The following is a 23,927-nucleotide window of genomic DNA, read 5'->3' on the forward strand; positions in this document are numbered from 1 at the left end:
TTCGGCAGAGCTGTGTAGTGTTTTGGTCCCACTGGAAACTCATAGTTAATGTGTTCACGTTTTATTTTTGTTATCACAAAAAGCTGCCATCAAAAAGGTCTGTGATATTAGATCTTATCATTATAAAATTGACCTTTTGAAGTTGACAATACAAACGAACACCTTTCACACCATTTTGTAGCCAGTTGTCCAGCCTGGTGAGATCTTTTCATCTTTTACCCTCAGCTTTATAAACTGTAAATTCGTGGGGCACCTGGGTGGCTCGGTAGGTTGAGTGTCCACTTCGGCTCAGGTCATGATCTCACAGCTCGTGGGTTCGAGTCCCGGGTCGGGCTCCACGCTGACGGCTCAGAGCCTGGAGCCTGCTTCGGATTCTGTGTCTCCCTCTCTCTGTGTCCCTCCCTTGCTTGTGCTCTTTCTCTCTCTGTCTCTCAAAAACGAATAAATGTAAAATGTAAAAATTTTAACTGTAAATTTGTAAGTGTGATAAACATGGCTTTTATGTTTATGTCCAAGTCACTGATAAAAATTCGCACAGGAAAAGTCCAAGAATGAAGAACTGTGGTGTGCCTGGAGACATTTCCTTCCGGGTTGACCTCCCTCGATTTACATCCTTTCGTGTGATTGTCCAACTACCTGAAAAGTCATGTTTGTAGTACCAGCCATACCACACGCCTCTCTCGTGTTCACAAGATCATTTAGATCGGCTTTATCCAAGGGAAGACCAGAAGAAAGATTGCTGGGGTGGGGGTGGGTAGTTGTGCCCTTTTTAGTCACTTCTGTACACAAAAAGACAAAAGAAGAACTGAACCGATGGCTAAGTGGTTTTAAAAAAGCCAAAGGAGGAACCAATCGCAAAAACAACAGCAGAAACTGTGAAGAAGCCACACAGCTCAGATGAGGGGGCACAGCATCAAATCATGTGCCAATGGTCATGAAAATGCGGAAATCCTTATCCCCTTAGGAAACCCTAAGGGGATATTTCTAGGAAATACGCCTCTTCACCCACCCCCCTAGGAATATTGTGGAATAATTGAGGGTGTGTGAAGACGACACGCTGTACATTATAGGACGCAGTAGGCAGCAATGATAACAGACGTGGAGGACACCTACCTGAGTCATGGAAGATGACGTCGTGGACTTTGACTTGAGACTCGGTAAGTCTTCTTCCAGGTAATGTTAAGACTGTTCCTTATTGGTTATAAAAGTTAGTTTTAATTTGAAGTTGTTTCTTACTTTATCTTCTTCCATGTGGACTTTGGTCCGACGATGACAACTGCGGGTCCCAGAACCCATAAGATATGTGCTTTGTCTACTATTCTATGGTGATCATACAATCTAGGAAGTCTATGACTTAAAAAAATGAGAGTTACTTTTGACCTTTTCTTAGTAAATGTACGTCAGTCAGTTCCTATTGATTATCATCTTCTGTTCCAAGTGTTCCTCAACCATCTATCTAATAAAAGATTCTAGAATTTCTTAAATCCACTTTTAAAACCTTTGCATGTTGTTACGCTTCTTTCACTTCTCCAATTCCCTAATGTCTCAGACAACAAATCCAGAAGACCTTTACACTCTGAGAAGTAATTTATCTAATCCTGAAGGCATGGCAACATTTAAGATCTCTTGAGGCTCTCCTACTCTCTTTTTCCAAACCCCAGGCTTGGTGATAGAGTGGAAAGAATAACTTTGGATTCAGAAATCCATTTATCAAACTCCTGGCTCTACTACTTATTCACTGTGTAACTTTGGGCAAATTGCCAACACTCTCAGCCTTCATTATATTTCTCTATGAATTGGGGTACCTCAGGGAGCCTGGATGGCTTAGTCGATTAAGCATCCAATTCTTGATTTCGGCTCAGGTCATGATCTCACTGCCATGAGATCAAACCCAGCATCAAGCTCTGCGCTAGGCCTGGAGCCTGTTTAAGATTCTCTCTCTCTGAGGGTTGCTGGAGGGGTGTTGGGTGGGAGCATGGCCTAAATGGGTGATGGGCATTAAGGAGGGCACTTGTTGGGATGAGCACTGAATGATGTAAGTGATGAATCACTAAATTCTACTTGTGAAAACGTTTTTATATTATATGCTAACTAACTTGGATTTAAATAAAAAATAAAATAAAATAAAATAAAATAAAAATATTTTCTCTGTCTCCCCCCTTTTCCTCTGTCCCTCCCCTGCTTGTGTGCACTCTCTCTCAAAAAAAGATAACAATAATAAAATAAATTGGGAATATCTCTTAATTCACAGGATTACTATTAGAATTAAATGAAAATATGCAAGTAAACCAAATAGATAACAAAATATTAACAAATAAAATCTAACAATATATAAAATAATTATACAATATGACCAAGTGGGATTTATCCTAGAAATGCAAATCTGGGCCAATCAGTGCAATCCATCATATTGAGTGCCTACAGAAGAAAAACTGTATTGTCATATCAACTAATGCAGAAAGACATTTGACAAAATTCAATATCCATTCTAAATTTAAAGCAAAAATAAAACTCTCTGGAAACCAAGAATAGAAGCAAACTTCCTAAACTTGATAAAGAGAATCAGAAAAAAAAAAAAAAAAACCCTTCTGATAATTTCATACTTAATGGCAAAAGATTGAGTGCTTTCCCCCTAAGATAGGAACAAGCCAAGGATATCCACTCTCACCATTCCTATTCAACATTATACCAGAAGTTTTAGCCAATAAAAGAAGGCAAGAAACAGAAATAAAAGGCATACAGATTAGAAACAAGTGAATAAAACTGTCCCTATCTGCAGTACAAATACCTACATAGAAAGTCCCAAGGTTTCTACAAAAAAGAAACAAAAACGAAACAAAAAATCTCCTAGTATCATGTTCACATGAAACAAGGTCACCACACAAAAATTGATTGTATGTCTACCTGCTGGCAATAAACAATTAAAAACCAAATTTACAATCATACTACTGCTTACAATCACTCTAAAAATAGAAAACACTTAGGTACATATCTAACAAAACATGCACAGGTCTGTATGCTGAAAACTACAAAATATTGATGAAAATAATCAAAGGCCTAAATAAATAGAAAGACATACCATGTGTATGGACTGGAAGACTTAACACTGAAGATGTAAATTCTCTGTAATTGATCAGCAGGTCCAATAACATCTCAAAATCCAATAACATTTTTGTCAATACACACCAACTTATTTTAAAATTTATGTGAAATACCAAAAGAACTGAAATCGCCAAAACAATTTTGAAAAAGAAGAATAAAGTTGAAGGAGTCACACTATCTTTTTCAAGGATTTACTACAAAGTTACAGTAAACATGACAATGTGGTATTAGTGAAAGTTTGGACATGATAATGGGCAGATTTGAAGAGAAGGTCCAAAATTAGACTACACAAATATGGCCAATTAGTTTTGACAAAGTTCCAAAGAAAATTAAATGTAGAGAGGTAATCTTTTCAATAGATGGTATTGGAATAACTGGACATTTATATGCAAAAACATGAACGTCAACCTAAACTTCACACCTTCACAAAAAATAACTCAAAATGGATCATAGATTTAAATGTAAAACATACAGTGATTAAACTTTTGTATGAAAACATGGGAGGAAATCTTCAGTATCAAGAGTAGACAAAGTGTTCTTGGACATGGCAAGAAAAGCACATCCATAAAAGGAAAACAATAATAACTGTACTGCATCAAAATTAAAACCTTCTACTCTCTGGAAGATACCATTAAGATAATGAAAAGATAAGCTATTGACTGAGAGAAAATATTTGAAAATCATATATTGGACATAGTACTTGGATCCAGAACGTATAAAAATCTCTCAAAATCTAACAGTAGAAAATCAAATAACCCAATTCAAAAATAGGCAAAAGAGTCTTTTGTGGTTTGTTTCCCTTTTTACTCTTTCCCCCTTCCCATATGTTCGTCTGTTTTGTTTCTTGAATTCCACATATGAGTTAAATCATATGACATTTGTCTTTCTCTGATTGACTTATTTTGCTTAGCATAATACATTCTGGCTCCATCCATGTCATTGCAAATGGCAAGATTTCGTTCTTTTTGATGGTGAGTAATATTCCATTATATATATACACCACATCTTCTTTATCCATTCATCAGTCGATGGACATTTGGGTTCTCTCCATAGTTTTGCTATTGCTGATAATGCTGCCATAAACATTGGGGTTCATGTACCCTTCAAATCTGTATTTTTGTATCCTTTGGGTAAATACCAATAGTGCAATTGCTGGATTGTAGGCTAATTCTATTTTCAGCTTTTCGAAGAACCTCCATACTGTTCTCCAGAGTGGTTGCACCCGTTTTCATTCCCACCAACAGTACAAGAGGGTTCCCCTTTCTCTGCATCCTTGCCAAAACCTGTTGTTTCTTATGTTGTTAATCTTAGCCATTCTGACAGGTTTTGATTTGTATTTCCCTGATGATGAGTGATGTTGGGCATCTTTTCATGTGTCTGTTAGCCAGATGGTTGTCTTCTTTGGAAAAGTATCTGTTCATGTCTTCTGCCCATTTCTTAACTGGGTTGCTTGGGTTTTTTGGGTGTTGAGTTTCATAAGTTCTTTACAGATTTTGGATACTAACCCTTTATCAGATATGGCATTTGCAGATATCTTCTCCCATTCCATAGGCCTTTAGTTTTGTTGATTGTTTCCTTCACTGTGCAGAAATGATAGAGAACAACCTGAGGGCTGTTGGAGCAAGGTGGGTGGGAAATGGGCTAGATATGTATAAGGAGGGCACTTGTGATGAGCACTGTATGTTGTATGTAAGTGCTGAATCACTGAAGTCTACTTCTGAAACCAATATTGCACTGTATATTAACTAATTAAAATTTAAATTAAGAAAAAGACAAGAGATAACAAGTGCTGGCAAGAGTGTGAGGAAAAGGGAACTCTAGTATATTGTGGGAATCTAAGTTGGTGCAGCCACTACGGAAAGCAGTATGGAGGTTCCTCAAAAAATAAAATTAGAACCACCATAAGACCCAGCAATCTCACACCTTGGTATATAACCAAAGGAAACAAAATCGGTGTCTCTAGGAGAAATCTGCACTCCCAAGTTCACTGCAGCATTATTCAAAACAGCCAAGGTATGGAAACAATCTAAATGCTTTTCAATGGATGAATGGATAAACAAAATATCAATATATAAACAACACTATATTATCAGGCCACACAAAAGAAGGTAATCCTGCCATTTGTGACAACGTGGATGAGCCTGGAGGGCATTATGCTAAGTGAAATAAGCCAGACAGAGAAAGACAAATACTGTATGATCTCACTTATACATGAAACCTTTAAATTAAAAAAAAAGTCAACTTCATAGAAACAGAGAATTTAGGGGCACCTGGGTGGCTCAGTCGGTCAGCATCCAACTTCAGCTCATTTCATGATCTCATGGTCCATGGGTTTGAGCCCCACATTGGGCTCTGTGCTGACAGCTCGGAGCCTGGAGCCTGCTTCAGATTCTGTGTCTCCCTCTCTCTCTGCCCCTCCCCTGCTCATGCTGTCTCTGTCTCTCAAAAATAAATAAATGCAAAAAAAATTTTTTTAAGAAAAAAATAAATAAACAGAGAATTTAATGGAGGTTATATAATGTAGGTTGCCAGAGACTGAAGGGAGGGGGAAAATGTGGGAATATATGTCAAAGGGTACAAACAATCAGTTAGAAGATAATTTCTGAGGATTTAATATACAGCATGGTTACTATGGCTAATAATATGGTTTTGTATACTTGAAATCTGCTAAGGCATGCTCTATTATGGCTCAAGACTCCTATATTTATCACTGTCCTTGGTGCCTCCAATTCCTTTTATCTCTGAGTTTTCCCAGTGTTTTTTTTTTTTTTACCAGATATTAGATTCCATAAAGGATGATTTTCAACTTGAGTCCATTAAAATTATTCAAAAAAAAAAAGAAGGCAAAAGACTCACACACCTTATCAGAGGATAAGAGGATGTCAACTAAAGACATGAAAAGATGTTCAAAATTATTTTCCATTAGAGAAATACAAACTAACACCAGGATGAGAGAATTCTGCACACCTATTAGAATGACTAAAATAAAAAATACTGACAATACCAAGTTCTGGCTAGGATTCAGAGCAACTGAAACATTCACATATTGCTGGCAGAATGAAAAATAGAGATACTCTGGAAAACAGTTGGGGAGGCTCTTCTAAAGTGAAATACAGACTTACCATACAACCCAGTAATCCCACTCCTAGGTATTTGGACACTTAGGTTCAGTCAAAAATCCTTACATGGATGTTTACAGCTGCTGTATTCATACCTATCCCAAACTGAAAAGAACAACAGGTGTTCTGAACGATGAAACAAACTATGGGTAAGCAAACATAAAAAGACAAAGCACTGAGCAGTGAAGAGGAACAAACTCACAATCCCTGCAACAACCTGGATGAATGTCAAAGGCAGGTCAAAGAAGCCAGTTCCAAAACCAAGACAGCACTGAGAAATGTCAGTGGGTTAGAGAACTATTCTGTATTTTTACTGTTGTAGTGAAACAGTACCTGTATTTAAATTCATAGAACTGTATACCAAAAGACCGAAGTCAACTTTACTTTATACTAATTTAAAATGTCTCGGTGCTAAAATAAAAAGACAATACTCAAAGATGTTTCATTCCTGTTTCCTCATCTATAAAACAGGAGCTTTAAAAGTACTTTACGGGACACAATAAAACAACTGACGGTAATAAGGTTCTGCAAGTAGCCAAGCATCCTCAGGCATTAAGTATAAAACAAAGATAAGCGCATGTATTTAACTTTACAAATTTAATTAAAGATGCAGGCCCCCATGAGAACTGGCTTACAATGAACCTCATTTTGTTTAATGTTCACTTATTTATTTTGAGAGAGAGAGAGAGAGAGAGAGGGAGGGAGAAAAAGAATCCCAAGCAGGCTCCATGCTGCCAGCACAGATCCCAATGCAGGAATCAATCCCACGAACCATGAGGTCATGACCTGAGCCAAAACCAAGAGTTGGAGGCTTAACTAACTGAGCTACTTACTATCCAGGTGCCCCTAAAAAGAATTTTAAAAAGGAGAAGACACATATCACAGAGAAGAGTATGGCACATTTCCTAATTTCACTCCTACCCTCCCCCAGAAGCCACATTGGTCCATAAACAAAATCCCAAGAATTCTCACTAACATACCCTCACACACACATTTGAAAAGAAGGATGGTATGTTGCTTATCTTCAGATGTATAAACAACACAGCTGATTCTCTGTGGAGAAGATAAAGTGCCTAAGATGTTTGTAAATTGAGAACCAATGTGAATTTAAGGTCTACCCACGGAATATATCCTGACCAGATAGCGAGAATTCAGGTGCCCAATATTAAAGAGAGCCTCAAAAGTGAAAGCAGAGCCTAAACACACACACACACACACACACACACACACACACACACACCATACACTTAGGCTACACTATACTTCTGGCAAGCTAGCTTGTGGTAGTGATGGAGTAACACTAAAGCTAGGCTAGACACAAAGTCTAGTCCAGATCCGGGTACTGGTAAGAATGACTATTCAGACTCTGTGTAAGTCACTTTCACTTGTTTCACTATCAAATCAGCAAAAAGTGCAAAAGGTCAAGGTTTCAAGTGGATGGGAATATATCCTAATGCCTCCCTTTGCTCCTCAGAGTCACCTAATATCCAATGGTATCAGTATCTTAAAGAAAGAAAGGAATCTTCTCGCTAGAGGAGGAAAGAACCATGGCCAACAATAAGAGTGAATGAGATTTTTAACAATACTAACTGGAATGACAATAGTGAAAAGAAACTGTGGACAAATAGGAGAAGAACAAAGAAAATACAGTGTATAATTAATAAAGAAATTAATGTAGAAGAAAAACAAAGCAAACAAGAAACTGAAGGAAATTTTTCAGAAGAGCTTTGAATAGTCAACAACAACCACTTGACTTTGACAAAATAAGCGCAAACAATTAGAATATAAAGAACACTATAAGAAAAGGGAAAGTATTTCTCATAAAATAAAAAGAGAGCCAAACAATGTCACTAAAATTAATCAAGTTAGAACAGTAAGAAACAAATAAATAAGATTGAAAGAGCAAAAAACAAAATCCACTTACTTACATTTAGAAAAGGATTATGAACATCCTAGTAATGTAAATAAACATGGGTACTCAAAGAATCATAAACTACCAAAATAGGCCTCCAACAAATGCATAATTGGTATCTAGAAGAAAAATAACAAATGAAATAAGCAAAGTATTACAAAAATATATTGTAAGAAAATATACCTGACATTAAAAATTAAATCTGCACAGTGAATAAACATGAAAATTAGGTATGGAACTCTTTACATTAATATATGTCCGTGTTGGGGCGCCTGGGTGGCTCAGTCGGTTAAGCGACCGACTTCAACTCAGGTCATGATCTCACGGTCCATGAGTTCGAGCCCCGCATCGGGCTCTGGGCTGACGGCTCTGAGCCTGGAGCCTGCTTCCGATTCTGTGTCTCCCTCTCTCTGCCCCTCCCCCATTCATGCTCTATCTCTCTCTTTCTCAAAAATAAATAAACGTTAAAAAAATTTTTTAAAAAATATATGTCCATGTTAAGTTAGTGAATTTCAAGAAATAATGAAGAAATAATTTTTCAGGCATCAGAAAAAGTTAATTACCTCCAAGGAGAAAAAAAAATCAGACAGATCTCAGACTTCTGCATAGCAACATTCATGCTCAATTATAAATAAGAATTCTGTGCAGTGTGATGTCCAATATGACAGTCACTAGCAACATAAGGCTGTTTAACACTTAAAATGCGGCTAATTCAAAGTGAGTTGTGTTCTAAGTGTCAAATACATGCTGGGTTTTGACAACTTACTATAAAAAGTTTTTTTAAATCTCATTAATAAGGTTTTATGTTGACTACATGTTAAAATGATATTTTGACACAGTGGGTTAAATAAAATATACTATTGAAATTAATTTTATCTATTCTACACGATATTTTTTATTTATTTGTTTGTTTACTTATTTATTTTACAGAGAAAGAGCATGAGCGGGAGAGAGGGGCAGAAGGAGAGAGAGAGAAAGAGAATCTCAAGCAGGCTCCGTGCTCAGTGTGGAGTCCCACATAAGGCTCAATCCGTGACCTCTGGGATCATGACCTGAGCTGAAATCAAGAGTTGGATACTCAAATGACTAAGCCACCCAGGTGCCTCTGTTACACACAATATTTTTAATGTGGCTACTAGAATTATAATTCTATCAGATAGCATTGATCTACATAGTATTTTAGGAAAGAATATAATAGCTCCAAAAGAATATAATTATAATTATAATATCATATCATATAATATAACATAACATATATCCAAAAAATATATAATAGCTATTCAAGTTATTTTAAAGTAATTTGTAACAGGTATACATTTTTTAATGTAAAAAAAAAAAAGGAAACTTAAACTTTTACTGAAGAAACTGCTTGATGAAATCCAGAAAAGAATCAAAATAAAAAACTCAAAATTGGAGAAGTCATGGTAAAGAGGACTAGTGAGGAGCACTGTATCCATTTAAATATGCCAAAAACTGTGGAACTAGGATTGCAAAGGAGATTGTATTATACATCTTGATAATATAAAAGTAACAATATAATAGAGGTTAGCAAACCTTTCCTAAAAAGAGCAAGATAGTAAATAATTTAGGCTGTGGGCCATATGGTCTCTGTCAAAACTATTTAGTTTTCCTGCTACAGTTCAAAAGCAGGAATAGACCATACATAAACAATGTATATGTATAACAATGTGGCTTTGTTAATACTAAGACTTTGTTTACCAAAACAGGACCATATTGTTCCCATCAGGGCTACAACTTACACTGCTGTAACTCAAAAGTTAGAATAGACAATACATAAACAAAGGGGCATGGGCAACTGAGCAAGTTACAATAAAACTTTATTTACAAAAACAGGTAGCAGGCCCTATTTGGTTGTAGTCTCCTAACCCTATAACAGAGAGGAGGGAAAAGAAATGTACGATGATAAAAACCCCCATCTTCTTAGTGGGTATTTTAAAACTACTATCTAAAATTGAAGTATACAGTTTTTTTAAAAAAACATAAAATCCCTTTTCAAAATTTGCTTAATATATATTCCCTTTAAAGAGGAGTTTTTACAGAAAATAATATCTTGCGGGTTCCTGGGTGGCTCAGTCAAACAACTGACTTCGGCTCAGGTCATGATCTCACGGTTTGTGGGTTCGAGCCCCACGTCAAGCTCTGTGCTGACCGCTCAATGCTGGAGCCTGTTTCAGATTCTGTGTCCCTCTCTCTCTGCCCCTCCCCTGCTTGTGCTGTGTCTCTGTCCCTCTCTCTCTCTCTCTCAAAAATAAACATTAAAAAATTGTTTTAAAAAGATAAGATGAAATAATGAAATGAAATGAAAAAATAATGAAATGAAATGAAATGAAATGAAATGAAATGAAATGAAATGAAATGAATATCTTTGGGGATTAAGAAATCAGTCTAGGAATATTACTCAGCCATCAAAAAGAATTAAATCTTGCCATTTGCAACGATGTTGATGGAGCTAGAGAGTATAATCTTAAGTGAAATAAGTCAAAGAAAAACAGATCCCATATGATTTCACTAATACGTGGAATTTAAGAAACAAAACAAACAGGCAAAAGGAAAAAAAAAAGAGTAGCAAAGAAACAAAACTCCTAACTATAGAGAACAAATTGATGGTTACCAGAGGGAGGGGGTGGGCGGATGGGGGAAATGGGTTTGGGGGATAAAGGAGTACCCTGTTATGACGGGCACTGGGTGTTGAATGAAAGTGTTGAATCACTAGATGGTATGCCTGAAGCAAATGTTACACTGTATGTTAACTACACGGGAATTAAAATAAAAACTTAATATAAAAAAAAAAGAAAGAAATGAATCTAAAATTCATTTATTTCTGTTTCACTTGTTTCTCTATCAGTTCAATTCAAATAACATTGAAAAGATATTTTTACTTATAAAACTACTCGTCGATTATTTTCTATGCTGCTGGATCAATATATGCCTTCACCGTCGCTTTTTAACCCTTTAATAACCACACACCCAAAAAACCGAGTGTGATCACATTGCTTTAAAGCAGCCGCTGGAAAATATTCTTACCCATCTTCTTGGAGCTGAAAAACTTCAGAGTACAAAATAAGCGACTGTGTTACCATCACGATATGTCACATCAGCTTCCATGTCCTCCAGGTTCGACTCCTCAGAGTCTTTTTCCCTGAGTTACCCACTATTTTTCTGTATCGTGTCAGCTACCCTTTAAAATAAGCCGCTGTTTTTGTTTTTTCAGCTTGTGCTCTTTGGTCAACTCAGGTCAACTATCCTGATACTGTGTGATCCCCTCTCATATCATCTGAGCCTAAAAATACATCTTTGCAAAATTAAAGAATGTGTTTTTCTTTCCAAGTCATCTTGACAGGTATCTAGTTCCCAAACTAAAGAATTGTAACTGATTTCAGGCATGGAGATCACTGGTGCGAGAAAATCCTTGCATGGAGGCCCCTGTGTCTAATCACCGTGTATGCTTCTGATTGTGTTCTTTAGTGAGAAAAGAGAGATCATCCAGTCTTTAGAGATGGAGTGCCACCCATTGGACACAACTAAAATCAAAAGGGACTTCCCAGGGGCCCCTGGGTGGCTCAGTCGGTTAAGTGTCCGACTTCGACTCAGGTCATGATCTCGCAGTCCGTAGGTTCGAGCCCGGCGTTGGGCTCTGTGCTGACAGCTCAGAGCCTGGAGCCTGTTTCAGATTCTGTGTCTCCCTCTCTCTCTGACCCTCCCCCATTCATGCTCTGTCTCTCTCTGTCTCAAAAATAAATAAACGTTTAAAAAAAAAAGGGACTTCCCAGTTCTCGGAGAAAAGCAACAACTGGAGCTTTGTACGAAAGTGCCAGTAACTCATAAACAACTCAGATATCTCTTACAGGGAGATCATTTCTAAAACAATAAATCTTTCGCGGATGCTTGTTCAAACATGAACTCAAACTGTCTGAGTCCTTTATCAGATATTGTCTTTCAGTATGATTTCTCTCTTAATATTTGAAAAATCTTACTCCGGTGCCATGCATGACTAGAACACCTTAAACAAGGTTGCCACTCATTAATTAAATGGCAGCCATTTAAATTTTAATACTTGTAATAACTTGTGTTTGAACATTAAATCTAAATATAATAGATTAGGCCTAAAAAGAAGGAAAGAAAAGCTTTTCACCTAAATAATCCAAATCATTCCTCATAAGTAATCTCATCTCAATAACCATCCATTTTCTGGAAATCACTATCGCTGTAATAGAGCCAGTTTCATGAAGAAAAAGAAAAATGAATTCCTTGCACTGGACTTACTACATCGATTTTCATCGCGGCTCTGAGACTGTGTCACCTTGGTGGCAATGTAAATTGTTGGATAATTTTATGATAAATATATTTTACTCAAAGGCCATTCAAATATGTAAAAATAAATTTCTCTTGAAGAGAAAAATCTATTCTGGACTTCAGATAGGATAATTCTCCTGCACTCCTTAAATAGTAAGGTGCGTCATCAAAACCAAAGCACCAAACACGCAGGGTCCCTACCGAAATAGTCATTTTGTTTTTTCAGCTGCGCGTAACCTCATATATCTCAGCCCCATGCGTGCTTGGTATATTTAGTAACCACTCAAGTTGCTTCTCTTTCTTTAGCGTATTCTTTAATAACCCTAAGAAACTTCTGCTGCTCTAAAAATTTATTCCCATTTTGCTTATAGTCAGTGGGGAAGTCATCATTTATCCACACATTTCCATTAAAGGAGTTTAGATGAGAGATGAGATAATATTAGCAATGTAGGAATCACCAGTGTCTGCATCCACAAGGATAAGCATGGTAGTAACCACACGAAACAAATGAGAATCAGAATGGCTGGGCCAGCGGAACGCGTTGCTCTCCTACAGCGTGTCTTGATTCTTACATCTTGCTCAGTGATAAGGAGAAGAGTAAGAGCCATGGTGAATTTGTATCAGTATATCCAAAATGTTTAGGTGCTTTCTGCATTCCAAAAACAAAAGGATGTACCACCACTAAATAATCTTTAATCAAGCCTCAACTTTCATTCCAGAAACACAAGGAGAAGGTTGCTATATTTGTTCTTTTTTTCCTCTCTCTCTCTCTCTTACCTATGAATAAGGAAGCAGGTGTTTAAACAGCAATATCTGAGATCTAAATTCAATTCTGGAAGGATTTTAAGACTGAGAAGTTAAATAGAAAAATAACTTACTGGGTGAGGTTGTAAACTTCCCACATACCAGGGTTTTAACATCCTGAGCCATCATTAGAAAACAACTATTTACTTTGGACTTACAAATAATGGCTTTTAAAAAAATCTTGGATCCAGAAATTTCAATATGTCTCCTTCATTGGTATTAACAGTCTTTCTAATATTCTAGTTATAAGCAGGGCCTCTGGAACCAGACTACCTGAGTGCAAATCCTAGATCTGCTACTTATGAGCTTGGTCATATTATTTATGAGTTTGGTCAAGTTAACCTTTTGGTGACTTAGTTTCCTTGTCTGTAAAAGTATCTGCCTCAAAAAAGTTGTTATAAAAATTAAATGTGTTAATTTAATGCGCCTGGCACACGGTGAGCAGTACCTATGATTTCTGCCATGATTTTCTTTGCATATCTGATATTTCACTTCTAATCTGGACAAAATACTTTGTTTGAATTTGATTATCTTAACATGGCATGAAAGAGGCAGGTTGAATTTTGTTATTCCTTACCCATTCACTTTATGTATTCATTCATTTATTCATCCATTCACCTGGCATGTGTTGAACACATAGTATGGACTCTGTATAGAGCAAGACCCTGGGGACACAAAGGTAAATAAAATATAATCTTCAGGGAAGAAGAGAGAGTCACATATACTGCTAAGCACATTAATGTCCCAGGTCTACAGTAGGAGAATAAAGTGCGCAGTGGAGGTCTGAGTGAGGGAAAGACAAATTTCACCCCAAAGAAGGGTTAGGAAAATCTCCACTGAGAAAGGGGTGCTTGACCTAAGTACTGAGACATAAGCAAGTTTCTCCTGGGGTCTGAGTTAGCGTGAGGGCAGGACATTATATGTAAAAAAGATATGAAGACAACCTCAGTGGGTAAATCAGAGGCCCTCCAGCAACCTAGTAGGCAAAACTAACACAGATTCTTCCACATACTGGATAAAATAGCATAAGACAAAATAGCCAAGCTTGAAAGAAGGGAAAGGAAAACAACCCATAATTTCAAAAAATGAAGGAGACAATCAAATGCTGAGTAGTAAATCTAACTGATGTAGCAGCCTCCCCGGGGTTGTCAGCCCTCCTTAGAGTGAAGGCTGAGTGTTAATATCCAGGCAGGAAAAAGAAAAGGAAGCAGCCTGTGTGAGGTAGAGAGCTGGAACTGAGACCTCCGCACTTAGCTGGGCCCATCTAGGAAAAAGGAACTAGAAATATTCCCCCTACCAACCTAAAGAGGTAGCAAGGAAACTTGCCATCTGCCTGGAACTCAGAGTGGGGAAAAAATTGAAAACCCCACACCGAAGGCACATTTGCATATGAGGGTCCAATTTATATTTTCCCCATCAAAATCCCAAGCTAAGATGTTAGTATTATACTGGTATGAGAGCCATGAAACTAGAAAGCTAGCAAAGTTGGTATGGCCACTACCCAGGGCACTACTCCCACAGTGGGGAAAACCAACCCCTAATGAAGATGATCTCACAGTGAAAAAAATTAAAACACACACACACACACACACACACACACACACACACACAGACTCTTAGAAACAATCCATCATCACGAGAGAGATTCTGTTCCATTCCAAATAGAAAATTCACATTAGAAAAACCAGATATAATTGGGGCACCTGGGTGGTCAGGTCATGATCTCACAGTTCATGAGTTCGAGTCCCACATCAGGTTCACTGCTGTCAGCACAGAGCCCATTTCAGATCCTCTGTCCCCCTCTCTCTCTGCCCCTTCCCCCTACTGGCACGCTCTCTCTCAAAAATAAATAAAACATTAGGGGCACCTGGGTGGCTTGGTCGGTTAAGCGTCCGACTTCAGCTCAGGTCATGATCTCACGGTCCGTGAGTTCAAGCCCCACATTGGGCTCTGTGCTGACAGCTCAGAGCCTGCAGCCTGCTTCAGTTTCTGTGTCTCCCTCTCTCTCTGTCCCTCCCCCGCTTGCTCATGTGCTTGCTCTCTCTCTCTCTCTCTCTCTCTCTCACACACACACACAGACACATAAATAAACATTAAAAAATCTAATTTAAATAAATGAATAAAACATTTAGAAAACTAGATATAATAGATCTGACTGAATAAGACTATAAAATAAGTGACGTTTAAATAATCAAGGAGACAAAATCAGGAATCGAGATAACAATGAAAGAACTGTGTGATGATGAGAAAAGATAAGGGTTAATGCAAAGGTTAATGTAGCATTGCCCACTTAGATAATTATTTGGAGCTCAGCATCTCTACAGTGGCAGGAGGGGCTGGGGGGGGGGGTGGAAAATGAGGAGAGAATGGAAAAGATGCATCAAGAGATAAGACCTGAGAGGTAGACAGGATCAAGTTATGTAGGGTCTTGTGCCATCTTGAAAAGTTTAAGTCCCTCAGCAAAGAGAAGACTTTAAAGAACTTTAATCAATAAAGTGATGAATAGATTTATTTCAAGATGTTCTCTTTGGCAGTATTTGGAAAATGAGTGAAAGGAGACAAGAATGGAAAGTGGAGACCACTAAGAATATTTCACAGTAGACCAGATGTCTTTAGTTCCAAGTTGTGTTTACAGGCTAAGGAATATTCAAATGCTCTTATCAGAGTTCCAAATTGTGATCATCCCACAAATATCAGCACAACTCAAGAAGCTGCAGGACTGCATGGAACATTTATGCTGTCAGATGGTGCAAATATTGGGGATACAGAGATGCATAAAACACAGGCTGTTTTTCTCCCTCCAAGTGCTCGTAAACTAGCAGGAGAACCAGACACATAAATAACTAATCATTACACGATCTGATGTATGTAAGAGAAGAATGAACAGAACTGGGGAGGCTAGGGCATAAGCGTTGACAAAGGCATGACAGGGAAAGGGACATTTGAGTTGAACCCTGAGGGAAGAGTGAGAACATTCAATGTAGGAGGAATTTTGTAACTGCAATGACTCATGAATGTAGTATCAATATGATAAATATTCAGGAAACACTTTCCATAAACTTCAAATCTTGATGATGTTCTGACGTATGAGTCATCATGTGGTATAAGTGATGAATAAAGCTTGATCCTCAGTGAGCTTAATGTAATAATAATTCTTTGGTATATGAGAATAATTTTACAAGCCTGGAACACATTCTCTTATCCCTAAAGTAACTCTGCAAAGTTGGTCTTATTCTACCCATTTTGGGATGAGGAAATTTGTTAATAGAAAACTAATTAAACACAAGACTGACTCACAGTCTACATTTGTTCCATCTCACAGGGAAATTTCCAACTGTTCTGATCCATCTAGGCCAGGCCAATGTGTTTTTCTCTCACACTTCCTGCTTTGACAAGGTGAGTGTATGGTGGCAGAATATGCCACCCCCAAATATGTCACTTTGGCATAAGGATTATTTTGAGTCAAGGTAAATCAGAAGAAGCAGATATAAGAAAAGCTCTCTGCTCTCTCCTATTTGCCTGTAAGCAGAACATAAACTTACAAAGATGACCCCCCTCTCCACCAGAAAGAACAAGAGTTAATCACTAGCGACAACTTTGGACCTTATTGGCCTGGAGATGGCACCAGAGGAAATTATGAAACAAACCTTACTAGAGCTACCCTTTATCGACCCTTAGTTTCTCATATATCTGCATTCCCACAATTTGCTGCCATGAAAATTGAAAGTTCTTTTCCTTTGTCTTGTCACTTTTCTGAAAGTATATTGTTCCTTTGCTAAGATGGTATATAAGCCCAAGTTCTAACCAACCCTTTGAGTTACTCATCTCTGAGTGTTCCTTTATGTAAGCATGTGGCACGTGTTAATAAACTTTTGATTATTTTTCTTTTTTTTTAATGTCAGACATGCTCTAATCAGACAGATAAAAGAAAGTCTTCTCATTCAAATTAAACAGACTGTTAAGACGCTAAATCATTTTTACTGGCTTAAATTTTACATATTTTGATTTTGTTCATGAAAAAAATAAGGGCTTAAAGTTTGTAAATGCACTAGGAATATGAGGCTGTACTACTATATGCAAATATTTTAATATACAACCATAACATTTTTTTGACATGTTCTATATACATACTTGATAGCAGTCCAGCCACCACAACCATTCTTTAAGATGTGCATGGCCACCTTGACCTGCTCTCATGGAGCCTTTCCTGGCAAGTTGCAGAAGATCTTTTTTTTTCCCCAAAATGAAACTCCCTTTAATGAAAATGCTGAAGCTCATAGTCAATCTGAGACCAATGTAAAGATCATATGTTCCATATCCCTGGATCATTTCATTTGTTAGTAAAGAAGTTCTTGTGAATGACAAAACAGAGAAACCACTGGTGTTGGAAACTAGAATATGCAGTCTTCAAATATGTAAGTTGAATATGGTCTCTCTTCTGAAAAAGAAAGGCTGGAAGAGGTTAGAAAGACTTATTCACTGTCATTTCCTTGTAAATAATACTCTATATTCTCATTTAAAGTTTTAAACACTGGCAGAGTAGCTCCAGCCCCAGTTGGAGGCCAGCCAAGTGGCTTCCCCTCCACTGTCTGACCCTGGTCACCTCCACTCACAAGCCCACACAGGCCACATGGGCTGCCCCCTCTGGAGCTTCTGTGACCAGCACCTTCATCATGTGTGGTACGAGGTGAGAGCATTTGGGGCCGCAGCCGTGCACACTGTCTCCTCCATGGGGGAGCCCCAGGGGAACCTGCCTCAGATGACCTGTGACACCCCCCACCCACCACCAGGACCAAGAGCCACCCCATAGCTGTTTTTCTCTTATTCATGTGTCTTTTGTCTATCCAATGTATAAGCCCTCAGCCAGAGAACCTAGGACAGTAGCAGGAAAAATATTTCCTCTTCCCTGCAAGTATTCCACATTTGTCCAAGGCACAAATAAGGGCCCAGTACTTTCAGATCGTGGCTTGTCCATGGGCAGTAGGTTCCTGAGGGCAAATGGATCTCTAGCACAGTGTGGTATTGACTCACGCCACATCCTGGTCCTTCCTTCCCCTCCCTCACTCCATTCAATGAGTCTAGCCCTCCACACCTTCCTCTCATAGCCCAGATGTCCTTCCATGGCCCTTCTCACAGTCTCAGCCCTAAACTTATCATGTGTTGACAAGTAAGCATCTCAAAACGCTTGCGTTGGTGTTTGATTAAAGTCTGGGGATTCCCCAGAGTTCATGTGAAGGTAAGACACAGAAGGAAAGGGAAATACACAGAAATCAGATTAATATTCAAGCTAACTCTGCTGTATGAACTGTAGCCTAAAGAGGCAATGGAGTTCAGAGAAGGAACAGCTAATTTAATCAGAAAATGTGCCAAGGCCAGAGCTGAGCTGGGATGGAAAAGAGGCAATTTAGAGAGGACAAAGAAGTTTATACATTTGAGGACTGAATGGGATCCTAGAGATCTTGGAGTCTGTCGTCCTGTCCCCCACAGCTTAGTCTTGGCAAACATCCATAAAAGTCAAGATCCAGCTTGGACCACGTGGACCCCTGTGAGAGACAGTCCTACCAGAGGACATCATCAATGTCAAGAAACGGTGGGAGAACAGGAGGACACAGAGAAACATAATCTGTGAATAATGAGCTTCCTTTGACAAGTAGAGCCAGTATTACAATTTTATTAAGTACATAATTCCTACCAGTTAAAGAGTCTATTCTCTTGATCACCTGGGAGACACTAGGGGAACAGATCGTTCTTTAAAAAAATGTACTATTTGCTTGAACAGCCAATATTAATTGTTTCTTCCCACTCACAAGTACATTAGACTTAGTGGGACTTAAATTGCTTTCTCTTAGGAGGAAGCAACGTCTTGGTTGTAAATTATACATCTTTTCTTGGACATTAAATCTTTATGCCACTAGAAAACTATTGAGAAGATTACTATTCCACCATAATATGCTATCATTCAAATATATAAAAATAGTTTGAGTTCTGGGGAAGAACAGCCACATACAAGTAAACTCGTATGTGTTGAATTAAGTCAGGTCAGTAAACCAGTCTTAGTTTAGTGCAGGAGCTGGCAGACTAGATCCCTGAGGCCAAATCTGTGTGCCACCTGTTTTTATAAATAGAGTGGCATTGGAGCACAGCCACATCCAATCATTTATATATTATCTATAACTACTTCCTTGCTACATGGCAGACTTGAGAAATTGTGAAAGAGACCGGATGGCTTGCAAAGCATAAAATATTTACTATCTGGCCTTCTACCAAAAGAGTTTGCCAACTCCTGGTTGGTCTCAATTCTGTTACTTGTAAAATGTGATTAAGAATACACCCCAATCCAGGGCACCTGGGTGGCTTACTTGGTTAAGCATCTGACTCTTGATTTTGGCTCAGGTCATGATCTCACAGTCATGAGATGGTGAGATCGAGCCCCGCATCAGACTCTTCACTGAGCATGGAGCCTGCTTGAGATTCTATCTCTCCTTCCCCCTCTGCCCCTCCCCTGCTTGCATTCTCTCTCTCTCTCTCTCTTTTTCTCTCTCTCATAAAAAAAAAATACATCCCAATCCTACCTAATTTCCTCTAGCTAATAAAAATTTACTGAGCACCTATTATGTGGTAGGCATGAAGTAGACACTAGGAGGGGGTGGGGTCAGGGGAAGTACAAAGATGAGTAAGACAAGGTTCCTGCCAAAAACATTCTGAGGGCTGAGAAAGAGGTAACATAAGTAATTTCAAGGTGTGTTAAATACTGAGATAAAATTGTGCTTGACATTATGAAGCCAAAATAGAACTTACCAGAAACTAGAGAAGGCATTCTGGTAAAGTGACAAAGGCATTCTGCAGCCAAGTGACAAAGAACAAGTAGGAGCCAGCCAATGGAAACGACTAAAAGGAAACCAGAAAGACTAAAGAGCCTGTGCTGGCACTCAAAAGTCAGAACGTGGCTGGCTCTCTCTTTGCATTTCTGCAGTAACAATCTTTGGGACGATAATGCACCCAGCAGGCGGGGAGACAGGGTTGTTACATACGTTACCAAATTCCCTCAGTTTACTTCACAAGGACTTGCTCCTCAAAGACTAATGAAGGAAACAATGAAAGGCTTTAATATTAAACTTGTGTCAAGTGAAGTTTTTTGTCTCCCTGAAATTCTACTCTTATTTTTCAAAGCCGCTTAGAACTTACTGATAAATAATTCTACTCGTGGGGTGCCTGGCCGGCTCAGTCGGTACAGCGAGAGACTTTTCGATCTTCGGGTCATGAGTTGGAACCCCCAGATTGGATGCGGCCATTACTTAAAAATAAATTTAAAAAACTAAAATTTAAAAAAATAATGAAAACTAAAATAAAATCTTAAAAAAATAATAATTCTACTTGCAAAAAATATAAGCATCGTATTTTTTTTAACATGCAAAAATCTGGAGAATAGCCGCTATTGCAACGGGTGATAAAATAAAACTTTTTCTGTCTCATCTTTGGCTGCGCCTCCAAAACCAATTCAATGAGCGAGAACTCCCTAGAAAAAATTCTCTGTAAATTTATCCAGATGGTGTGAATTGAAGAGAACAAAAAAAGGTCCTAAGCTCCAGCAATATCTCTTCCACCAGCTCCCATAGTGCCTTGCATTGCAGCCATTGAGACACTCTTGTGGGCTGGCACCGTAAATTTGCAAAGGCCATGTAAGGTTCAAGGGCGTGCATTTGGTACCTGAAAGGTACCACATATTAATGTCTTTCCTTTCACCAAGAACACTAGTGTGAATTATTTTTTCTGACTTATTACAGAAAAGCCAAAAACCTAAGGGTCTAGGGCAAAAGACCACAAATCCTGTCAGGGTTTGGGAGGCAGGAAAGATCTCAAGCATGAGACAGTTCACTGGAAGATTTAAATGGATTATACATTATAGAAAGAGGGCCAGAGAACAAATAGGAAGTGTAAAGATTGAGGGCTTGTTTTTCCACATGAAGGATCTATGAATGTGTGTCTATGAGTTCGTGCATTTGTGTCTCTGTGTTTGGAAGGGGCGGGGGTTTCAGAGGGAAGAAAGGCACGATAGCACCCAAAGGAGGAAAGAACAGGTGGGCAGAGTTTATCAGAGATAATAAACTTTCCACCTTCTAATTTTTGCTTAGCCATTTTTATTTAAATCATCTTAAGTCTATAAAGTGTAAATATAGACTAAGCCTGGTGAAGGCATTATTTCCACATATCAGTATACAATGTGGACTATTTGAAGGTGATTTGTAGTCAACAAGAGGTGAATATTGGTATTTTTCTACTTTGACCATCATTCCCTGAGGGTGAGAAAAGGTATTTTTTAATGTATTTATATTCCTTGCTCTTTATAACTCTTGTGCCTCCTAATTTTGAGATTGCTTCCACCAGATGCCAATGAATTCTCTCAGTTCCATGAGGTTATCACAGTACACTTTATCTCAAGTCCTAAAGGGAGGCATTAGAACATCTGTGCATGATTCTCTAAGGGGTGGCTCAAAACTTATCTACACCACCTCCCTGCAGCTCCTATCCAGTCTGAGTAGGAAGATTATCTAGGATGTCTTTGTATGTTAGGCCTGCCTCCCCAAGGGAAAGTGGGTGGGGGGCTTCTCTCCCTTTCTCAAGCTGTCTTAGCTCAGTCTGCTATAACGAAAATCTCGAGTGGTTTAAACAACAGACATTGATTTCTCACAGTTCCGGAGGCTGTGAAGTCCAAGATCGAGTGGCCAGCCAATTCAGTTCCTGATGAGAGCTCTCTTCTTGGATTTGTTATCATGGACAAATTCACTCCTGTCTCTTCTTCTAGAAGGCACTTAATCCCATTCCTGATGGCTCTGTCCTCATGATGTTATCACCTCCCAAAGGCCCTACCTCCTAATACCATCACACTGGGGATTGGGGCTTCAACATATGAATTTGGGGGAAGACACATTTAGTACATAGCACATACCAAATAGTTCTTCAAGAGAACCACTGTAGGGTCTGGGGTGTCTGGCAGGCAGGAGTATCACATCTCACTACCTCTGTTCCCTCCCCGCTATCCATCATCCATAGACAGCTGGATGCCGAACTCCTGGGCCCCACAGTGACATGGTCCCTGACTGAAGGTTCTTGGGAAAGTCGGGCTGGGGTTTCCCAGATTTGTCAGGAGCGACATAGGCCACATGCCTGACCCTAACCCAGTGACGTCTGATGAGAAGCTGGCTAGAATTCCCTCCTAAGCAAAGGGAAGAAAGACCTGCATCTTCAGACTGTCTGGAATTAGGTGCTGAATGTTCTGTGGGTTCAATGGGCACTATGGAAGGTAGCTATCTTTAGAAGTCTTGAAAAGACACTGTGGAAGGGGTCTGCTTGACAGGGCAAAGCCACACTTGGAGAAGAATCTGTGGGAGATGCCCCATCAGCGGAGGTTGCTAAGCAGGACTCATAAGCAGTCATCTGGGCACATGTCTTACTTCATAATTAGAAGGGTTTTGGTACTCAGAGTCAGAGAATGAGGCCGCGTGAGGACCTTTTGGACATTCTCACAAGCACTCCGTGAAAGAAAGCGTCGAACGTTCCTTTGGGCATCTTTCCCCAGAGGGCCCAAAACACCAAATTGCAACAGTGGCAGCCAACTAAGACCCCTCCACTCCTTGGACACTCCCCACCCTCCTGCATCCTGCCCTGGAGGCACAAGAAGCAGCAGGTAGCTGGTGGAAGAGAAAGTGCAGGGAAGAGTAGAGAAGCTGACTGGATAGCCCTTCCCCACTGCAGACTCCCAGACCCACACACCTGAGCTATGGTGGATGGGAGAAGGTTTGCATTGGATGCATGATTGGAAGTTTGGTAGTACTCTGGGCTTTCTAGTACCTGCAAAGGAGATCTGTGAGACAGATAGTATCCAGAGGCAGGAAAGGCGATCTGACAGAGGGCTGGAAAGAAGACTGTTTCCCACTTTGCTCCCTAAGAAGTCCAGCCCATTCAAAAGCTGATTCTACATCTAAAGCGTAATTAGTAAGTAATGAAATTGGTTTTTCCTATGTGGTCTGTAATTCAATTCTGAAGGAAAGAACTAACAAAAAGATGATGTTTTAAGAAACATCATTAACATTACATTTAAAATAAGGAAAGAATGGGGCACCTGGGTGACTCAATCGGTTGAGCCTTAGATTCAGGCCATGATCTCACAGTTCATGGGTTCGAGCTCTGGGTCAGGCTCTGTGCTGACAGCTCAGAGCCTGGAGCCTGTTTCAGACTCTGTGTCTCCCTCTCTCTGCCCCTCCCCCGCTCATGCTCTCTCTCTTTCTCTCTCTCTCTCTCTCTCTCTCTCTCTCTTTCTCAAAAATAAATAAACATTAAAAAAATTTAAGGGGCGCCTGGGTGGCTCAGCCAGTTAAGCGTCCAACTTCAGCTCAGGTCATGATCTCACAGTCCGTGCCAACAGCTCAGAGCCTGGAAACTTCTTCAGATTCTGTGTCTCCCTCTCTCTATGCCCCTCCCCCATTTGCACTCTGTCTTTTCTCTCACAAAAATAAAATAAAAACATTTAAAAAGTTTTTTCTTTAATTCAAAAAAGAAAAAGATAAATCAAATGATTTGGTAAATTCACTCAAAAGTAATATAAATAAAAATAGAAAATGGCAGACCTACAGGACCAGCAGTGATTTGTCATCATCATGCTCAGGTTTTCCTTGGTG

At 39.0% G+C, this 23,927-nt stretch overlaps 1 long non-coding RNA gene across 1 annotated transcript in view; it reads left to right on the plus strand.

Annotated features, from left to right (window-relative positions):
• The first annotated feature begins 835 nt into the window (after positions 1-835).
• LOC107180876 overlaps positions 836-23,927 on the plus strand; it is a 28,581-nt gene continuing 5,489 nt past the window's right edge. Inside the window, exons 1-2 of the long non-coding RNA XR_001511633.2 lie at positions 836-1,157; positions 16,574-16,647. This is a non-coding gene — a long non-coding RNA (uncharacterized LOC107180876). The remainder of the gene's footprint in view (positions 1,158-16,573; positions 16,648-23,927) is intronic.

This window comes from Panthera tigris, chromosome C2, assembly GCF_018350195.1.
Source record: "Panthera tigris isolate Pti1 chromosome C2, P.tigris_Pti1_mat1.1, whole genome shotgun sequence".
NCBI classification, from domain to species: Eukaryota; Metazoa; Chordata; class Mammalia; order Carnivora; family Felidae; genus Panthera; species Panthera tigris.